This window comes from Thermobia domestica, chromosome 8 (genome assembly GCF_964235325.1).
Source record: "Thermobia domestica chromosome 8, izTheDome1.hap1.1, whole genome shotgun sequence".
NCBI classification, from domain to species: Eukaryota; Metazoa; Arthropoda; class Insecta; order Zygentoma; family Lepismatidae; genus Thermobia; species Thermobia domestica.
This window is the reverse complement of record NC_137461.1, coordinates 137,717,658-137,740,634: the sequence shown is the minus strand read 5'-3', so window position 1 is coordinate 137,740,634 and position 22,977 is coordinate 137,717,658. Positions and strand designations below refer to the sequence as shown.

The 22,977-nt window shown below is 33.8% G+C and overlaps 1 protein-coding gene across 1 annotated transcript in view; it reads right to left on the bottom strand.

Annotated features, from left to right (window-relative positions):
* Window positions 1–22,977, bottom strand: part of LOC145691845 (esterase E4-like) — an 88,903-nt gene that overhangs the window by 25,965 nt on the left and 39,961 nt on the right. The gene's annotated exons all lie outside the window — the stretch shown is intronic.

Sequence of the window (22,977 nt, the reverse complement as noted above, 5' to 3'; positions counted from 1 at the left end):
AGAATTGTTAAGAAACAGGTGGAGTTCAAAAAGAACTGCTCTATAATAATACAATCTATACATGGTATTCTTGTTTTTACGCATAAATTAGTGTGAATTTTCAAAGTAAGAAGCTTCCATTACATTGTTAATTTAAGATAATCAACGCGTCTTGAAATATGTACAAATCCTCCCATACACAAGTATTTAAAAAAAAACTTCCTTCTTAAGTAATATGTACATAATCTGATTCAATTTTCTATTATCTCACACAAAAAAGTGCATTTCGGAGAAAGTAGTCGTTGATTAAAAGAAAGGTGAAATACTATCGTAGTTAACGGAGTTGAATAACAACAACATGTTTGATTTTGTAGCCCGTTGAGTTGTATGAGGAATTACTTTTCTGTTCTCTATAAAATGAACCGGAATTTTAGTAGTTTCATTTTACTGATATCTCCTGCAATTCTATTTAAGTGTCCCTTCCTTTGTGAAAATTAAAATTGCACTATGTGGCAATGTCACAGATAAAGAACCATAGAGTAGATCTAGCAATCCGTCAAATTGTTACATGGAGTCTTTCCAGATGGCAAGTAAAGTCGAGAGAAGTTGACACTACTACCAAGTATTAGCGTAACAATCGATGTAATTGTTTGATGGATTCGTATAGAAATGCTAATGGTTCCAAGTTAATCTAGAACGTTGCCACTGCAGTCGTTATGTGTGGGCGCCATTTCTAGAACACTTTACCTCAACCATAGATTGGTGGGCAACATTGAAAATTTTAAGTTTTTCTCCATTGGTAGAGTTGTTGTATACTTCGTAACTGCATCTAGATATTCTATCCTTGGTCTTCCTCTTCCTGGTTTTCCTTCTATATTTCCCTCTATCAGCACGGTGATCCAATCGGAGTGCCGAATAAGATGGCCAAGCATGCTGTATCTTCTTTTACCTGTTATCTTTATGGTCTGTCGTCCTTCATTAGCTTCCTTTAGTACGTCTTCATTCCTTCCCCTTTCAGTCCATGATATGCACAGCATTCTGCGCCAACACCACATTTCAAATGCTTCCAGCTTGGATATTTCGGCTTTTCACAGTGCCCACGTCTCTGATCCGTAAAGCGCTATGCTCTATACCAGGGTCTAATTAAATCCTTTACGAACGTCCAACGACACATTTCTCGATGTTAGCAGTTCTCTTTTCCTATTGAATGCTTGATTAGCCTGCGCTATTCTGGAACTTACGTTTTTTTCACTTCTTCCGTCCGGAGATATTATACTCCCTAAATAGGGGAACATCATAATGTCTTCGATTCTCTCTCCATCTAGCCATACGTTTGCCTCTTCCTGTCCTGCTCTTGTGCACTATATCACTTTGGTTTTCTTCTAATTTATCTTGATTTTGTATGTTTTTTTTTTCAGTTGGTCCATCACATTTGAAAGTGCTTTCTGCAAGTCATTTTCGTTCTCCGCTATCAGTGCTATGCCATCAGCAAACCTTATTGTGCTGAAAATCTGGCCATTATACGAATGCAAATTTCATTTTGAAAGAAGCAAATAACATTAGCTACACTTGAAGAAGAAATCAGTAAGTTCACTTCAAAGAAAATAGAAAAAAATTCCCTTAGAAATTAATCAGCTAAAAATAACAAAGGTATTGTAGTGTAGGTAATCAACACCAAAAGAACTAAAAATTAGTATAAAAACGGTGTACTATTACATATTACAAGAACATGTATACTAATTAAGCTATAACGTAAGAATGAATAGAAAAAAATGTAAAATTTTCAGAAATTATGGATCTGCCAGATTATTATTATTATTATTATTATTATTATTATTATTATTATTATTATTATTATTATTATTATTATTATTATTATTATTATTATTATTATTATTTGTCTTAAAATTTAAAATATTTGGATTAGTTTTTTTTCTTGCACAGATTTTGATGAATACTCAGTTACTCATCAATTTAGGACAACTTGCACTTGCCACACATTCTAAAGGTTACGTTAAGTGGTTATTACTATCAACAACCTATAGTAATATAAAGATTAATGATAACAGAGGTCCATATTAATACAAACAAAATGGACCACTAATACAGAAAAGTTACTCTTATTAACATAAGATTACAAATATCCTAAATAATTTGGCGTCCTCCCACTTGCGACAGTCCTATTAGCGAGAGGAACTGTTAACTGTCCTATGTGCGACCGATTCGATCTGTTAACTGCCCTATGAGTCACCGATTCGTTCATACTAAGATAATGGAAGAAGATAAGGTTCTCTCTTCTTTAACTTGTTTTATGCTAATGTGATTTAGAACCTAACAAAATGTACTATGGAAAATTTCGCTCTACCTGAATTTGATACGTGAGAATGCTCTCATTACATTAAAAATCTTTTATACGTTTTTCCCAATATTATATTTTTGAATTAATTTATATGAATACATCAAGGGGAAAATTAACTAAATATTTAGAGTAGTTCCCCCTTTGTCTATGATTCTAATATAATTAAAAAAATCATGTTAAAATGATATGGAGCATAAGTTTAGATTGAATATGTTTATCGCATAAAAAAGAAATCAGAAAGAGGTAGGGGCGCCCGGAGAAAATTTTCTAGGGAGGGGCATTTCCGTGGTTGCTGTATCACATCTGATATATCTGGTATTTAATATACGTGGTTTGCTATATTACGTATACATTTTTGTGAGCCAGGGGGGCGACCCCTGCCTTCCCACCGGGTGCCCATGGAAAAAAATTGTTCACCATTTGAGGATATCAAAAGAAATCTAAAAAACACGGTGTATTCGAAGAAATTATTACACAAGTTACAAATCTCTCGCAGGACTTAACAGTTCGTCTAGTTATAAGGGATTATTTCAGATTACTACACAACAAGCTTTTATGTATAAGTCAAAACAAGGCAGAAAAGCAAATTAAGCAATTAGTTTACGTTTTAGTAGCTTACAATAGAGGGGAAGGTAGTTTAAAGAGTTTGTTTATCTTTTGGATTGTTTAGAGTGAACTGCATTGTAATTGGTGGGATTGGCTGAGAATAGCCAATCAGATGTAAGGGATCTCAAAAGCTGTCTTTTATCATTGACTTTTTTTTTTTCATTTTATTTATAGAGTCTTAGGAGGTCTAAAAAATAGATAGTTAGCGAAATGGTTTAACGTTACACGTTCTTACACGTTTAACTTTTTCAAAATAAAATATATTACTGTGCTTAGTGAGTACTTAGATTTGAATCAAATTAAGTACATAAAGCAAAGCTTTTGAAGAAAGGAGATATTACAACTGGATATTCAATAATTACATAGGAATATACTTTTCATGGAAATATCCCTGTTGTCTCGTTAAGTTATTTGATATGTTTTATGTCAAATCTAACTCAAAATTAAAATGTTTTATTTGCACTCACAGTAGAGGAAAAATATATTTGACTAACAGTATCACTGGCACGTACATATTTCATACCAAGGTTGTTCGGGCGCTAATAACGCCAGAGGCAAGCATATTTTACGAGATGGAATCATATCATCTAACATCATCTCAATGTAAATGAATCGGTCGCTCATAGGACAGATAACAGTTCCTGTCGCTAATAGGACTGTCGCTTCTGGGACTAATTCAATAATTTTGCATATAAAAACAACATTTTGTCTTTACATCGTGATTTCAAAAATAAATCATATATTCATAATTAAAAACAACTAGCTATTAACAATTGCTGACATAGACTTCACAAGCTACAAGCTATTTACAAGCTTTTGTAACTTTTTTTCAAAAATTTAACAAGAATTTCTGAACAGGACAGTATTTTTACTAGTCACATGAGCAACTCTATAAGTCGGCTGATAAATACACAAAAAGCCAAGCAGTATATGAATTGCTGCCGGTTTGACTATTTTCTGTAGTGCTAGTTAATTCATTCGAAAACAATGGTAACAGAATATAAATTTAATATTTTGAATGTGATAATAATATCAAAAGATATTTATATTAACACATTCTTTAAAAATCTGACACAGAAAGATAAAGTAAATGAATGGGCAATAATATTAAATTATGCAAGCCCTTGGACTCGTGGCAACACACAAAGGTTCAGTGTGGTCCTTAAAAACTAACTTTTAAAATTTACCTGGGGCACCCTCTTATTTTGATCTACTATTTAGAAAAAGACTTCCATAAAATTTTCAGATTTTTAAAAAGTGTTTTAGGGGTCGCTACCATGTTTTGAAATTTCCACGTGATCGAGTTTTAAAAAAATGAAATTTCTTTTAAAATTAATCACACTGGTAAACACGAAAATGACATTGATTATCAATTTAATTACTAAACTAGGACAGTACAGTACAGTACAGTACAGGACAATACAGTTGCCCTCTACTTTCATCTCAACCAATCAGCAGTTACCCATGGTATGGACCGCACAGTTCGCATGCCTACGGGGGTTGGGTGCAAAAGAATGGCGTAAACATCAAAACAGCACCTATGTCATTTAGAGAAGTCCAGGGCGCAAAAACATAAGTACGCACGGGTGCAAAATACATGTGGATCCGTTCAATTTTGTAATACTTTACGGTCTGCGATAATTCGAACGTAACCTTTTATTTTGCGTTTCAGTATACTTTTGCTCTGTAATTCTGCTTAAAATAAAGCCATACAAAAACACTGAGGCAGTGAGGCATAGACCAATGAAGATGTATAGGCAGTGTTGTGCTCCTTGTGACACAAGAAAAATTTTCCTTCAAAAGTTGAACGTTGGCATTCTTGTTTTAAACAAAGGCAAATTTTCAATATTGTGAACAAAGGTTAATAACAATAACCACACCGCCCTACAAAGAGGTATTCTAATTATTAACGTCGGGAATGCTTGGATAGTCACACAACATTCATGTTGAGACAGAAGTGTTTCATGTCCAGACTTGCCCCGCTTTGCTATGCTGAAGTCGCCCGATTTGAAACCTCAGTTCCCTATTAGCTACTGTACTTTATCAAAAGATAAGTTGTCAGTTCAAAAGAATTGTATGCTTTAGGACAAAAGTGCATTGACTGTTTTGTTAAGTAAGTGAGTTTGGAATTATTTCATGCTGTTCGGTGTTTGGACTTTGAGATATTTAAGAATGACAAGTAGTAGTAAGAAGACTATTGCATCAAGAACATCTAAAAATATTTGGCTTGTTAGACAAAGCTCAACATCACTGAATGATACAAAGTTACCATCTAGAAAAAGAAGTTCTTAGTGTTTCCTTTCATTACAAAAAGGAATTAAACTTAAATATAAGGGACTCATCTCATTGTGCTGCTAGTGATGTGATTCAGATTTGGGAAAAGGCTAATGTTCCTACAAGATTAAAAGAAAAACGTGTGGTTGATAAAATTGAAAATCTGTTCAAGGAGTGGCAAAGTCTGAAAAAGAACAAAGAAAACAAAGCCAAGCGCTCAGAAAGTTTGAAGAAGAAAATTGATTGGAAGATGGATCTGAAAGATCTTTTTGATATTGCCCACACTAATGTTCTCAATATAATGAAAATAGAAGAAGATGAAGATTTTCTGATCACTCAGAGACAAAAAGGATGGCCCGGTAAAATGGAAAATGTTAATATGAAATTTGTAAAGAACGAAGCAACTTCAAGAGAGAGAGAAAAGCACGTTTGGAAAAAATGAAAGAGCGTGAAGGAGAAAATAAAATATTATCTTTTTGAACTAACATTAATTCTTCCAGATGCATGTGAACAGAACAGTTCAACTGAAAGTGAAAGTAGTTCGATACGTGAAGAAGTGGTTTCATCTTGTGATCTACCTCCGAAGAAAAGAGATAGAAAGAATATTTAGACAGTAACGTAGCTGCAAGTCTTGATTATTTACAGTTTCCTTTTAGTTATTTACAGCTTAAAGCTATTTACAGTTTCCTTTTAATTATTTCCTTTTATACAGTAGCAATGTATTTATAAGTTTATTAAATATAACTTCTCTTGTAACTACATTTTATTGTTTTTTAAATGAAAACTTTACAAGGGGTAGCGACCCCTAAAAATTAGTTTAAAAATAAAAATTACAGTAACTCTTTCTTTATATAATAGATCAAAATGGCAGGGTGCCCCAAAGAATATTGGGAAACAATTTTTTCACTTATTTAACCCTTTGGGGATTCTATGGTACAACTTGTACCATACGCGTTCTTCATGGTACATTGCGTTATAACTCTCCTATTTGAGCTTTTTCGTCCGTTTTTTTTTTTTTTTTTCAAGTGCAGAGGCATTGTAGAAGACATTACGTATGGTTTCACACCTTCCTGCGTCCAGACATAGACGGTAATGACGTCATAAGTCTAAAATATGTTTTTTCATTTATTAAGCCTATGTTCAATACTTTTTGGCGCGCTTATTTTTGCACGTAGAAGATTGAAATTTTGCACAAACATTCAGTCCACCGAGTAGTATTTACCAGATTTTTTTTCAGATTTGTGAATTAAAACAAGGAGGGAACCAGAGGGTAAAAGGGTTGAAAAAAGGGATATATTTACCCCCAAAATCCCTTTCTTCGGGATTTTCCAGCCTTATATACATGATGGAGACACGTGAGTCATACCGTCTGAAAGGCAATTTTATTCTGAAGAGAATGATGTGCGATACATGACCCTAGGGTAATTATGGATGTCTCAGGGAATTTTTAAAAAATATCCCTCTGCATACGGGAATATGGTACATTGTCGGTATATATATATTTTTGGCGGGCTTACTTTTGTACCTAGAAGATTGAAATTGTGCACAAACATTCAGCCTACCTAGTAGTATTTATCAGATTTTTTTCAGATCTCTGCGTTAGAACAGGGGGTCCAGAGGGGCTAAAATTTGAAAAACGGCATATTTAGACCAAAAATCACTTTCTTCCGGATTTTCCCGCCTTATATACATGATGGAGACACGTGAGTCATACCGTCTGAAAGTCAGTTTTATTCTGAAGAGAATGATGTGCGAAACATGACCCTAGGGTAATTAAGATGTGTCAGGAAAGTTTTATCAAAATGTACTTCTGTATAGGGGAATATGGGGCAATGTCGGTATATATATTTAATAGCGGGCTTATTTTTGCACCTAGAAGATTGAAATTGTGCACAAACATTCAGTTCAGCGAGTAGTATTTAACAGATTTCTTCAGATTTATGCGTTAAAACAGGGAGGTCCAGAGGGGCTAAGAGTTGAAAAAAGGGATATTTAGACCAAAAAATCCCTTTTTTTCGGGAATTTCCCGCCTTAGATACATGATGGAGACATGTGAATGGTACTGCCTGAAAGTCAGTTCTATTCTAAAGAGAATGATGGGCGAAACATGACCCTAGGGTAATTCGGGATGTCTCAGGATTTTTTTCCCTGAGATCATAGTGTTTTGTGGTAATTTGGAGCATTGTGCGAATTCTTGATAAAATTTCTCCCGCTCTTACTATTCAAGATAGAAACTTGAAATTTGACACACACATTCAATATACCAAGTACTATTTATCAGATTTTTTTAGGTGGCTACGTTCACACAGGGCCGCTCCAGGGGGGCCAAATTGCGAGAAAAAATTTCCCTCCGGAATTTTCCCTTTGACATCATTTTTCCCGCTCCTGGTATATGGTATGAGCATGCAAGTGGTACCATTTGAAAGCCAGCTCTATTCTGAAGAGAATGAGGTATGAACCATGATCCTAGGATAAATAGTGACGATGCAGTAGCTGCTTGACAAAGTCGAAAAAATAGCCCAAAAAGCCGGAATCCGAAAAGGGTTAAGGACCACCCTATTATATATTCGATACATGTATCAGCCTAACGTAAGTAAAGCTACAGTAAGCTACAGTAAAGCTATGGTATTACCTGGCACACGATTTATAATTTATCAGAGGAAGCAAGGAAAGAATAATATACAGTGTTTTAACGAATCTTCTTAGATTGAATTCCAAATAGTTCGTCACATCGAAGAACATGTAGCTACCTGCCATTATATATAAATGTAAATATAAGGTGTTCATTTATTTCATTAATACTGACCATGTAACACGTATGCCCTATTCCTTGTACCCTTCAAAAATGACAAGAATATTATTTGTATATTGTTACTTTTAACGAGATCCTTATTCAAAATAACCATACATTAATGTCGTTCGCTTTCCCCTCAAGAAAAGGTAATGAAAGGATTAAAACGTTTGTACACTCTGGACAGTAGAAATAATCATCCATTTATTTTGAAACAATATATTTGAGGGGAAAGACAAACAACTACTACCTGCCAGAAATATGTGAGCACGAGTACGTACACGTTAATGCTCTCTTCATTGATGCATGCTGCCCGGGATTCGATTCCCGGTGGTTACAGCCTGTCGAAAAGGTGTAAAGCCTTATATTATAGCTAATCTGAGTGAGTTTTTCCTGAATTTTCTTCATTCAAACCAAGCAAATGCCGGGATCGTACTTAACATAAAAGTCAGGCTGTTTCCCTCCTCCCCCCTTCCTTCTTCACTTCCCTCACCGACGGACGTCATCCCTCATACGTGAAGAGTTAGAAAACCATAAAACTCGAATTTTCAGAAACACATTATTCCTAATTCCTAACAAACTAACGAGAACGGAAGTTTGGTATTTCTAATGAAACACCTGACGTAATATCCGACGTTCAGATTGCACGTATATTGACAGTACTTTGCAACATAAAGAGTGATCAAGGAAGCAAACTGTGAAACAAGTAATTTCTGACGGCATATACAGTATTTGATAATTTATTGGTTGCAATTTGCATTTTAAAGACTTTGAAGTGCTACTATTTGATTGTAATGAAAGATTTATTGGAATTGTACATGATTATCATACCATATTTTTTATAATTAAGTTTAAAATTTAGTTTGACTTGTTGACCGCTACTATACTCTCAAGTCCTCAGTACCTCAAAGTTTGCAGTTTAGAAATTGCTTATATAATTGGTTTAATAGTTCCGTATACATCTTTCGAACCTAAGCATGCTGTCAGAGAACTCACAAGTGGAACACGTAAACGCACGTGAAGTGGAATAGTAAAACGCACTAAAAAGAAATAGGTACGCTCGGTTTTAAAACTCCAGATACAAATTAAATGTTCAAATATGAAAATATTAAATTGCTTGAGAGCTTTCCTTAAAATGTACACTTTAATTTTCCTTAGAATCAACTTGTTTTTCCCATTAACTGTACTAGATAAATCAGTCGGTAATTTTTCTATGTATTTGTACTGGACACTTGTACTTGTACTGGAGTTTAAACTCGGTTTCAGACTCTTTTCTTAATAATTTCAATAGAAAAACGCCTAGTGAAGATAAAGAAACTCGGTACAAGTATTACAAGGGAATAAATAAATATTGCTATTCAGTAGCTTTGAGAAATAAGCCCCTGGCTGATTTACGAGCGAGCATTCGTGACTACAGTCGATCGTAAGTCTTCGACTAACTGTATTAACTGGCCTTAATGAAAAGAAATTCAATCTTTTCATTTGATTATCTCAGGGGCGGACCAAGGCAAAATTTTCACTCGGGCAAAGTGACTTTTGGCGCTCTCTGGTCCTAGCCTAAATTTCACATTTTATTACAGTGATTTTAGTATTTTAAAATCATTTTTTTAAAAAAAAATTAATACTCAAATACATGATTTTTACATTGTGCATTTTATTATCATTATTTATGTATCGATCGATATGTATAAACAAAAAACAATATCGAACAGCATTTATTGAATACTACTAATAGTTACATGATTACTTCTGTATTGAAATTGTTTTGTTATATCAATAACATCAGGAATCCTTCTACCATATATCGACTATGTAACAATCTATTCTAATAACGAGAAATACTAATAAATACATTTCATACAGTAAGTTGAATGTTTTTTATGCACTGCAATATAAACAGTTCTTTTTATGTAGACCCTAATAGTTGAAGTCCATAGCATTCATAAAACGTATCTCATGCATTTGTGCAAAAACTGAACACTCTTACAATACTAAAAACTTAATAACTATCAAGTATTAGAAATCCTCTAACTTTCTTAAGTATGATAGGGAAGTAAACATATCAAAGTCAATTTAAGGAGCTTTATCAGAAAGCGTCCATATCTTTTCTTCCATAAAAACATTATTTTAAAATCTAGAATAATTTATACAAATTGTTTTCCTAATTTTGCAACCTTTGGCCTCAGGCGTAGCATAACAAAACTTTTGAAAAACTAAATAAAAAGTTTAATTAAACTATTTCTGAAAATTAGCAACAAAATTTACTTTAATATTGCTATTATGTCAAATTTTTAACACTATAGCGATATCTGCAGATTCAATTTATTATGAACATAGTTGAGACTTTTAGAATTGACAACTCTTCAGGTGAAACCCCGTTAATCAGGAAGACGGCAATGAGACTGAGCCAGTGGACTCCAATAACATCTGTGTCTGTGATTCAGATATGTTTAAGTCTAGCTCGGCACTGGAAGTTTTTGATACATCAAACAAAGTGCAATACCAACATTGTAATAGATATTTTCTCAATCAAAGAGGTTTGTCTGTTCATATTTTTGACACGCCATCGCGATATATCTAAAAATAAACGAACTATCGCAAAATCAATCCACCTCGTCAATTATTTATCAAATTTATTATCACACGAAGTTCTGGATATCAATTCGCCAGAATCACCAGCCAAAGTAGGCGATCTTTTTTATTACTTAAATGCCAACAATCCGATCCTTCGTCGAGTTCCACGAGGCACCTGTTCATTTGTAGCAGATTCTTTATGTGAAATAATTAAAAATATCACAAATACTAATGATTTCGAATCTTGGATAGACCTTTCCCTCTTTCCATATGTGGTTCTATGCATCCCACCACTTTCTGAAAAAGTCTCAAATCTCACCACTTGGGTTAAACAAAGACTCAGAAACTGGTCTCAAAATCATCAGAAAGCGCTATTAGACCAGCATTTAACCCTTCAACTCCAAGATTATCGAACAGAAATTATCAAATGATGATATTAGTGGTGCAGTGAAATCATTGATTTCTGAAGACATAATGACCACAGCAGATGCGTCAGTGTTGAAAGTTCTTAGAGAAAAGCATCCTGCTCACTCCCACTCATTTGTTAGTCTAGAACCTCCTAAAGCCTCTGCTTCTGTACTCAGAGTATCGTCTGGAGAATTCTTAAAAGCACTGAAATCCTTTCCGTCTGGATCGGCTGGTGGAATGGATAATCTACGCTCCTCAATTCAAAAGATTGAATATGAGGGGCCTCCTAAACATTTTGATACTAAGTCAAGACTTCGAATCAAAAGGGCGTCTGACCACTTATACATGTGAACTACTACATTTAATTATATGTGGAAATGTACCTGTCATGCTTAGACCTATTTTCTTTGGTGCGTCACTTACAGCCCTCAAGAAAGGAAGAGGTGGTATCAAACCAATAGCTGTGGGAAATGTATGGAGACGTTTGTCTACTGAGATTGTTTGTTTCCGAATGCTTGACTGTCTCGTCACAACGCGGAGTACAACAGGGCGATCCACTAGGCCCGGCTCTGTTTGATTTGACTCTCCAACTCATTGTAAATAATGTTAATATAGAGCTGAACATTTGGTATTTGGACGATGGAACAATAGCATTAAATACGGATTTACTGTTAAGTATATTAAACAATATTCGAATTAATGCAAGTAGTAGGAAAATGTACGTTCTGCGCCACTGACCCTCTACCCACTTTCTCGGTCCCGCCTGAAGCAGACAACGAATTTCCCAGTGCCGCCTGACACACTATGCCGGGGGACATATGGGGGATACGAGAAATCGAGCATCGTGAACCGTCAACCCACGGTCTTTTACGACCTCCATTTTAGGGGTGAATTTGTTCCCTTTTATGAGCACTTTTTAGGGGGTGTATTCGTTCCCTTTTACGAGCACATTTTAGGGGGTGAACTCGTTCCCTTTTATGAGCATATTTTCCAACCCCTATGAACAAACAGCAGAACATCAGACTACGTAACATAACGAACATACAGAAGAGCAAATTGAACTTGTTCCCTTTTATGAACACTTTTTCAGGGGTGAACTCGTTTCCTTTTATGAGCATATTTTTCAACCCCTATTTTAACATAGGAGATAACACATACGATTACGAACACATAGAAGAACAGATAACACATAACACTACGTAACACACAGCAGAACAGATAACACATAAGAGTACGTAACATAACAAGGGTGTACTCGTTCTCTTTTATGAGCATATTTTTCAACCCCTATTTTAACATAGCAGAAATTACACTGACACTACGTAACACACAGCAGAACAGATAATACCTAGCACAGCTAATAAAAGAGCATGGCTTATTTTCCAACCCTTATTTTAACATAGCAGAAATTACACTTAGACTATGAACACATAGCAGAGCATAAGACTACGTAACACACAACAACCTCCATTTTAGGGGTGGACTCGTTCTCTTTTATGAGCATATTTTTCAACCCCTATTTTAACATAGCAGAAGACTACGAACACATAGCAGAGGTGTATTCGTTTTCAACCCCTTAGCATAAGACTATGCAACATAGCAGTTACGAACATATAGTAGAGCAGATAATAAACACAACAACCTCCATTTTAGGGGTGAATTTATTCCCTTTTATGAGCATATTTTCCAACCCCTATTTCAACATGACAGAGACTACGAAACATGGCGGACATAGCACAGGGGGTATATTCATTTTCTCCACCCCTAATGAAATTACATAGGAGAGCAGATAATACATAAGATTCGTTCCCTTTTATGAACACTTTTTAGGGGGTGAACTCGTTTTTCAACCCCTATTTTGAACATTTTAACATAGCAGAAATGACATAAGCATGTCCTCAAACTACTGACCATCGTAAACAAAGGTCAAACTCGAAAACGAAACAACATATCGAGGTGCTGTTTCCACATTTAGTAATTGGTCATCAGGTACCACAAGTTCCAAAATTAGTGGTCATCGAGGTCAAGGCCAAAATACTTAAAATCAAATAACTCGAAAATGGATCCACATATTGAGGTGCTGTTTCCACATTTAGTAATTGGTCATCAGGTACCACAAGTTCCAAAATAGTGGCCATCGAGGTCAAAGGTCAACATACTTAAAACCCAATAACTCTAAAATGGATCCACATATTGAGGTGCTGTTTCCAAATCTAGTAACTGGTCATCAGGTACCACAAGTTCCAAAAATAGTGGTCATCGAGGTCAAAGGTCAACATACTTAAAACCTAATATCTCGAAAACGGAGCCACATACTGAGGTGCAGTTTCCACATTTAGTAATTGGTCATCAGGTACCACAAGTTCCAAAATAGTGGCCATCGAGGTCAAAGGTCAACATACTTAAAACCCAATAACTCTTAAATGGATCCACATATTGAGGTGCTGTTTCCAAATCTAGTAACTGGTCATCAACTACTACAAGTTCCAAAATAGTGGCCATCGAGGTCAAAGGTCAACATACTTAGAACCAAATAACTCGAAAATGGATCCACATATTGAGGTGCTGTTTCCACATTGAGTAATAGGTCATCAGGTATCACAAGTTCCAAAATAGTGGCCATCGAGGTCAAAGGTCAACATACTTAAAACCAAATAACTCTTAAATGGATCCAAATATTGAGGTGGTGTTTCCAAATCTAGTAACTGGTCATCAACTACTACAAGTTCCAAAATAATGATCATCGAGGTCAAAGGTCAACATACTTAGAACCAAATAACTCGAAAATGGATCCACATATTGAGGTGCTGTTTCCACATTTAGCAAGAGGTCATCAACTACTACAAGTTCCAAAATAATGACCATCGAGGTCAAAGGTCAAAACTCGAAAACGGAACCACATATTGAGATGTTGTTTCCATATTTAGTAATTGGTCATCAACTACTACAAGTTTCAAAATAATGATCGTCGGGGGTCAAAGGTCAACATACTTAAAACCTAATAACTCGAAAATGGATCCACATACTGAGGTGCTGTTTCCAAATCTAGTAATTGGTCATCAACTACTACAAGTTCCAAAAATAGTGGTCATCGAGGTCAAAGGTCAACATACTTAAAACCTAATAACACGAAAACTGAGCCATATATTGAGGTGCTGTTTCTAAATCTAGTAATTGGTCATCAACTACTACAAGTTTCAAAAATAGTGGTCATCGAGGTCAAAGGTCAAAATACTTAAAACCAAATAATTCGAAAATGGAGCCAAATATTGAGATGCTGTTTCCACATTTAGTAATCGGCCACCAAAGAACACATGTCTCAAAAGTGTCAACCATCGAGGTAAAACTCGAAAACGTAGCCAGCAAGAGATTTCTGTGACCTATTCAATTTTTTTGTTCCAAGCAGAAAAAGTGAAGAATGAATAAATTTTAGTGACTTATTTGCTATTGTACTAACGAGAAAAAAATCAAAACAACACCATTTTTAACTAGCTAAGAATTTCTGTACATTTTTGGGTTATTCAAAATAAACGAAAAAATAATTTGGATGGACTAACGAAAAAGAAAGCAAAGCTATGTCATTTTAGCTAGCTGAGAATTTAAAGAAACAAAGGGAACCTACTCAATTTTCTATCAACGAGAAATGCCATTTCAAGTACCTCAGAATTTATGTCTTCTTGTACTAATTAAATAAACGAAGGAATATTGTACCAATGAAAAATGCCATTTTTTCTAGACCATGTTCTAATATTTAAACAAACGAAGGGGTGAATTTGAGTGACCTATTCAATTTTGCACCAATGAGAAATAACGACGTATTTTAAATCATTTTGTACTATTTAAATAAACAAACAATCGGATAAATTTAACCGGCTCAGAAGTGTACTATTTAAACAAACGAAGGTCTCTTGAGTGAGATTTCCAATTTTGTAGCAAGAAGGACTATTTTCTAACTAACTCAGAATTTCATTTCATTTTTGTAATACTCAAATTTGGATGGAGTGTTTAGTTTTGTACGAACCAGAAAAATTTGATTGGATTATTTCCTTAGGTACCAACTGGAAAAAGTGAAGGGCCATTATTCAAATAAACGAAGGAATAGAGTATTTAGTTTTGTACCAACTAGAAAAAAAGAAGTGAAGTATGAATAAAATTTAGGTGGACTATTTTCTTTTGTACCAACTGGAATGTTCTATTTTTGTATCAATCAGAAAAACCCGAAGAAGGATTATTTTAACAAGTTCATAATTTCTTTGACGAAAGAATAATTTTGATGTTCTACTTTTTATACCAACGAGAAAAAAATGAACTAGCTGAATATACGAAAGAATAAATTTAAGTGACCTATTCAATTTTGTACTACTCAAATAAACAATGGAGTATTTAGTTTTGCACCATTTTGGAGTATTCAAATAAACAAAGGAATTATAACTTGTGTCAACTCTAAAATTAATTAAACGAAGTAATGCATTTGAAAAACCGAAGTTGAGTATTTTATACCATTTTGTATTATTTCAACAAACAAAGGAATAAGCAAAAAAGGATCATTTTATATCATTTTAAACTAGTCTAATAAACGAAGGCATAAATATGAGTGAGCTATTTAATTTTGTAGCTGAGTATTTTAACGAAAGAACAAAATTGTACTAACCAGAAAAAACCGAAGAAGGCCCATTTTAACTAACTGAGAATTTCTGTACCTTTTTGTAAATTTGAGTGGCCTGTTTTTTGTACTAACCAGAAAAATCGAAGGAGGTCCAATTTAGCTAACTCAGAATTTGTATACCTTTATACTAGCCCAATGAACGAAAGAACAAGTTTGGGTGTTCTACTTTTCCATTTTAACTTGCTGAGTATTTTATACCATTTTGTACTACTCAAATAAACGAAAGAAAAAGCGAAAAAAGACCTTTTTAACTAGCGCAGAATTTCTGTAACAAGAAAGAAAGCAAAGATATGCCATATTAACTATTTAAATAAACGAAAGAATAAATTTCAGTGATCTATTCCATTTTGTACCAAGGAGAAATGCCATTTTTTTCTAGCTTAGAATTTCTAGTGCATGTTGTATTATTTAAACAAAACGAAGGGCTAAATTTGAGAAAGCGAACATGAACCATTTTACTCAAATTTGGATGGAGTATTTATCTTTGTATGAACCAGAAAAAAAGTAAAGAAGAACCATTTTAACTAACTCAGACTTTTATACCATTTTGTACCAATCAGAAGAAAATCAAAGAATGGTCATTTTAACCAGCCTAGCAGAAAAAAGGAAAGAATTAACACTTTGTACTAACCAGAAAATGAGAAGAAGGATCAGCATTATAACTTTTTGTGCCATTTATTGGGGTGTCCTATTTCCTTTTGTACCAACGAAAACCATTTTTAACTGGCTTAGAATTTTATACCTTTTTGAAAAAATTTGTATCAAATCGAAAAAAGCAAAAAATACCATTTTATATAGCTCAGCATGTTACAGCTTTTTATGTTTTTGGTCTACCCAATTTAAACAAACGATGTGTGACCTATTCACTTTTGTTACAAGCAGAAAAAGGAAAGAATAAATTTGGGTGGCTTAAGCAAAGAAGGTCAATGGTAACTAGCCTATTGAAGAATGAATAAATTTTGTTTGTAATTAAAAAGCGGAGAAGGTCTACTTTCTGTACCAACCATAGAAAAACAAATTTGTTTGACCTATTCACTTTTATAGCAAGCAGAAAAAGCATGAAAAAAGGGAAGAAGGTTCATTATAACAAGCTAGGTATTTTTATACCATTTTGTATTACGGGTGGTCTATTTCATTTGTGTAACAATCAGAAGAAAAGCTCAGAATGTTATACCTTTGTGATGCTACATTTTGTATTGTTTTTGTGTCATCCAGAGAACAATTTAAATTGCCTCTCCCTGACAATTCAGTTGCCAGAGTCCAATGTTAGTTATCATTAAATTCTTAATATTACAATATTACAAATTGATCCAGTTAACAGTTCAACTTCTTCTATTCTTACACAATCAAATGCATATGCTACAGTGGGCTCAGTGTTCATTTACAGAATTAAATAATTGTTTATCTTTCTCTAAAAACAATTCTACTATTTTGTTAATATAATAATCACACTCTGTAATGTATTCATATACCAGATTAATTTTTTTCTCCAAAGTATAAGTGTTCTTAATATTGCAACCTTTAAAATGCTTCTTTAAATAAAGTTTATAGATTTTCTCTCTCATTTCACGTTTAATCAAGATTGTCCACACCTTTTGTAATAATTCGTAATCATACTGCAGCAAACAGTTGTGATCTTTTTCATTCTCAATATGTTTAGAACATGCGTCACATAATAGTACTGAATTTAGTGTATACTCATTAAATAATTGTATAACACATGTATCACTAATAGTTTCACTAGTACAGTCGCACTCATTAGCTTCCAGTTCAAAACAGGTAATATTTGAAACACTGTCATCATCACTTTCCGGGAGTATTTCATCATTATATCTATTATAGCGTCTAAAATAATACACTTCTTCTATTTCTTGTGTTGGATATATGATTCTCACTTTATCACGTAATTCATCTGGCAAATCCGGGTCAGACGGCTGGATTAACAGTATAGGTTTCTCGTTTTCACGCTGAATTTCTTTTTCTCTAGGTGAAACATAAACAATTTCCATGCTAGTCATTTTTCTGCTCTTCAGCAAAAACAAATCAAATAAATAATTTTATATATCTACAATACAAGCATTCTATGCATTCTCCGTGTTTAATAATATGTTTCAAGGCAATATAACATCATGATGTATGTTCTGTTATTTCCACATATACTCCATAAACTTATATTCCATTGTAATAAAATACATAAATGCAAAAATATATATTTGTCTTTTTTGACTTAGACGAGGAAAGAAAATTTAAAAAATAGTTGAATCGTTGAGCAATAGGCAATACACCTGTTAGGTAACGCATTCATAACGTTTTTTAAATATCTGCAGCAACATGGAACTTTGAAAACTTTTCTTACTTTGATATAATCTCTTCTTCTGCTGTGATTCAAAATGGTCAAGTATGCTGTTACGCAAATTGCTATGTAGTCTGTTCTACACAATTATGACTCAATTCTGGTTTGTTAAATCTCACGTTCAATATTTTATGAGCCTTTCTTAGTGACGGGAGAGGCAATTGAAATTGTTCTCTGGATGACACAAAAATAATACAAAATGTAGCATCACAAAGGTATAACATTCTGAGCTTTTCTTCTGATTGTTACACAAATGAAATAGACCACCCGTAATACAAAATGGTATAAAAATACCTAGCTTGTTATAATGAACCTTCTTCCCTTTTTTCATGCTTTTTCTGCTTGCTATAAAAGTGAATAGGTCAAACAAATTTGTTTTTCTATGGTTGGTACAGAAAGTAGACCTTCTCCGCTTTTTAATTACAAACAAAATTTATTCATTCTTCAATAGGCTAGTTACCATTGACCTTCTTTGCTTAAGCCACCCAAATTTATTCTTTCCTTTTTCTGCTTGTAACAAAAGTGAATAGGTCACACATCGTTTGTTTAAATTGGGTAGACCAAAAACATAAAAAGCTGTAACATGCTGAGCTATATAAAATGGTATTTTTTGCTTTTTTCGATTTGATACAAATTTTTTCAAAAAGGTATAAAATTCTAAGCCAGTTAAAAATGGTTTTCGTTGGTACAAAAGGAAATAGGACACCCCAATAAATGGCACAAAAAGTTATAATGCTGATCCTTCTTCTCATTTTCTGGTTAGTACAAAGTGTTAATTCTTTCCTTTTTTCTGCTAGGCTGGTTAAAATGACCATTCTTTGATTTTCTTCTGATTGGTACAAAATGGTATAAAAGTCTGAGTTAGTTAAAATGGTTCTTCTTTACTTTTTTTCTGGTTCATACAAAGATAAATACTCCATCCAAATTTGAGTAAAATGGTTCATGTTCGCTTTCTCAAATTTAGCCCTTCGTTTTGTTTAAATAATACAACATGCACTAGAAATTCTAAGCTAGAAAAAAATGGCATTTCTCCTTGGTACAAAATGGAATAGATCACTGAAATTTATTCTTTCGTTTATTTAAATAGTTAATATGGCATATCTTTGCTTTCTTTCTTGTTACAGAAATTCTGCGCTAGTTAAAAAGGTCTTTTTTCGCTTTCTCTTTCGTTTATTTGAGTAGTACAAAATGGTATAAAATACTCAGCAAGTTAAAATGGAAAAGTAGAACACCCAAACTTGTTCTTTCGTTCATTGGGCTAGTATAAAGGTATACAAATTCTGAGTTAGCTAAATTGGACCTCCTTCGATTTTTCTGGTTAATACAAAAAACAGGCCACTCAAATTTACAAAAAGGTACAGAAATTCTCAGTTAGTTAAAATGGGCCTTCTTCGGTTTTTTCTGGTTAGTACAATTTTGTTCTTTCGTTAAAATACTCAGCTACAAAATTAAATAGCTCACTCATATTTATGCCTTCGTTTATTAGACTAGTTTAAAATGATATAAAATGATCCCTTTTTTGCTTATTCCTTTGTGTGTTGAAATAATACAAAATGGTATAAAATACTCAACTTCGGATTTTCAAATGCATTACTTCGTTTAATTAATTTTAGAGTTGACAAGTTATAATTCCTTTGTTTATTTGAATACTCCAAAATGGTGCAAAACTAAATACTCCATTGTTTATTTGAGTAGTACAAAATTGAATAGGTCACTTAAATTTATTCTTTCGTATATTCAGCTAGTTCATTTTTTTCTCGTTGGTATAAAAAGTAGAACATCAAAATTATTCTTTCGTCAAAGAAATTATGAACTTGTTAAAATGATCCTTCTTCGGGTTTTTCTGATTGATACAAAAATAGAACATTCCAGTTGGTACAAAAGAAAATAGTCCACCTAAATTTTATTCATACTTCACTTCTTTTTTTCTAGTTGGTACAAAACTAAATACTCTATTCCTTCGTTTATTTGAATAATGGCCCTTCACTTTTTCCAGTTGGTACCTAAGGAAATAATCCAATCAAATTTTTCTGGTTCGTACAAAACTAAACACTCCATCCAAATTTGAGTATTACAAAAATGAAATGAAATTCTGAGTTAGTTAGAAAATAGTCCTTCTTGCTACAAAATTGGAAATCTCACTCAAGAGACCTTCGTTTGTTTAAATAGTACACTTCTGAGCCGGTTAAATTTATCCGATTGTTTGTTTATTTAAATAGTACAAAATGATTTAAAATACGTCGTTATTTCTCATTGGTGCAAAATTGAATAGGTCACTCAAATTCACCCCTTCGTTTGTTTAAATATTAGAACATGGTCTAGAAAAAATGGCATTTTTCATTGGTACAATATTCCTTCGTTTATTTAATTAGTACAAGAAGACATAAATTCTGAGGTACTTGAAATGGCATTTCTCGTTGATAGAAAATTGAGTAGGTTCCCTTTGTTTCTTTAAATTCTCAGCTAGCTAAAATGACATAGCTTTGCTTTCTTTTTCGTTAGTCCATCCAAATTATTTTTTCGTTTATTTTGAATAACCCAAAAATGTACAGAAATTCTTAGCTAGTTAAAAATGGTGTTGTTTTGATTTTTTTTCTCGTTAGTACAATAGCAAATAAGTCACTAAAATTTATTCATTCTTCACTTTTTCTGCTTGGAACAAAAAAATTGAATAGGTCACAGAAATCTCTTGCTGGCTACGTTTTCGAGTTTTACCTCGATGGTTGACACTTTTGAGACATGTGTTCTTTGGTGGCCGATTACTAAATGTGGAAACAGCATCTCAATATTTGGCTCCATTTTCGAATTATTTGGTTTTAAGTATTTTGACCTTTGACCTCGATGACCACTATTTTTGAAACTTGTAGTAGTTGATGACCAATTACTAGATTTAGAAACAGCACCTCAATATATGGCTCAGTTTTCGTGTTATTAGGTTTTAAGTATGTTGACCTTTGACCTCGATGACCACTATTTTTGGAACTTGTAGTAGTTGATGACCAATTACTAGATTTGGAAACAGCACCTCAGTATGTGGATCCATTTTCGAGTTATTAGGTTTTAAGTATGTTGACCTTTGACCCCCGACGATCATTATTTTGGAACTTGTAGTATTTGATGACCAATTACTAAATTTGGAAACACCATCTCAATATGTGGCTCCGTTTTCGACTTTTTTGGTTTTTAAATTTTGACCTTTGAACTCGATGGTCATTATTTTGAAACTTGTAGTAGTTGATGACCAATTACTAAATATGGAAACAACATCTCAATATGTGGTTCCGTTTTCGAGTTTTGACCTTTGACCTCGATGGTCATTATTTTGGAACTTGTAGTAGTTGATGACCTCTTGCTAAATGTGGAAACAGCACCTCAATATGTGGATCCATTTTCGAGTTATTTGGTTCTAAGTATGTTGACCTTTGACCTCGATGATCATTATTTTGGAACTTGTAGTAGTTGATGACCAGTTACTAGATTTGGAAACACCACCTCAATATTTGGATCCATTTAAGAGTTATTTGGTTTTAAGTATGTTGACCTTTGACCTCGATGGCCACTATTTTGGAACTTGTGATACCTGATGACCTATTACTCAATGTGGAAACAGCACCTCAATATGTGGATCCATTTTCGAGTTATTTGGTTCTAAGTATGTTGACCATTGACCTCGATGGCCACTATTTTGGAACTTGTAGTAGTTGATGACCAGTTACTAGATTTGGAAATAGCACCTCAATATGTGGATCCATTTAAGAGTTATTGGGTTTTAAGTATGTTGACCTTTGACCTCGATGGCCACTATTTTGGAACTTGTGGTACCTGATGACCAATTACTAAATGTGGAAACAGCACCTCAGTATGTGGCTCCGTTTTCGAGATATTAGGTTTTAAGTATGTTGACCTTTGACCTCGATGACCACTATTTTTGGAACTTGTGGTACCTGATGACCAATTACTAGATTTGGAAACAGCACCTCAATATGTGGATCCATTTAAGAGTTATTGGGTTTTAAGTATGTTGACCTTTGACCTCGATGGCCACTATTTTGGAACTTGTGGTACCTGATGACCAATTACTAAATGTGGAAACAGCACCTCAATATGTGGATCCATTTTCGAGTTATTTGATTTTAAGTATTTTGGCCTTGACCTCGATGACCACTAATTTTGGAACTTGTGGTACCTGATGACCAATTACTAAATGTGGAAACAGCACCTCGATATGTTGTTTCGTTTTCGAGTTTGACCTTTGTTTACGATGGTCAGTAGTTTGAGGACATGCTTATGTCATTTCTGCTATGTTAAAATGTTCAAAATAGGGGTTGAAAAACGAGTTCACCCCCTAAAAAGTGTTCATAAAAGGGAACGAATCTTATGTATTATCTGCTCTCCTATGTAATTTCATTAGGGGTGGAGAAAATGAATATACCCCCTGTGCTATGTCCGCCATGTTTCGTAGTCTCTGTCATGTTGAAATAGGGGTTGGAAAATATGCTCATAAAAGGGAATAAATTCACCCCTAAAATGGAGGTTGTTGTGTTTATTATCTGCTCTACTATGTGTTCGTAACTGCTATGTTGTATAGTCTTATGCTAAGGGATTGAAAACGAATACACCTCTGCTATGTGTTCGTAGTCTTCTGCTATGTTAAAATAGGGGTTGAAAAATATGCTCATAAAAGAGAACGAGTCCACCCCTAAAATGGAGGTTGTTGTGTGTTACGTAGTCTTATGCTCTGCTATGTGTTCATAGTCTCAGTGTAATTTCTGTTATGTTAAAATAAGGGTTGGAAAATAAGCCATGCTCTTTTATTAGCTGTGCTAGGTATTATCTGTTCTGCTGTGTGTTACGTAGTGTCAGTGTAATTTCTGCTATGTTAAAATAGAGGTTGAAAAATATGCTCATAAAAGAGAACGAGCACACCCTTGTTATGTTACGTACTCTTATGTGTTATCTGTTCTGCT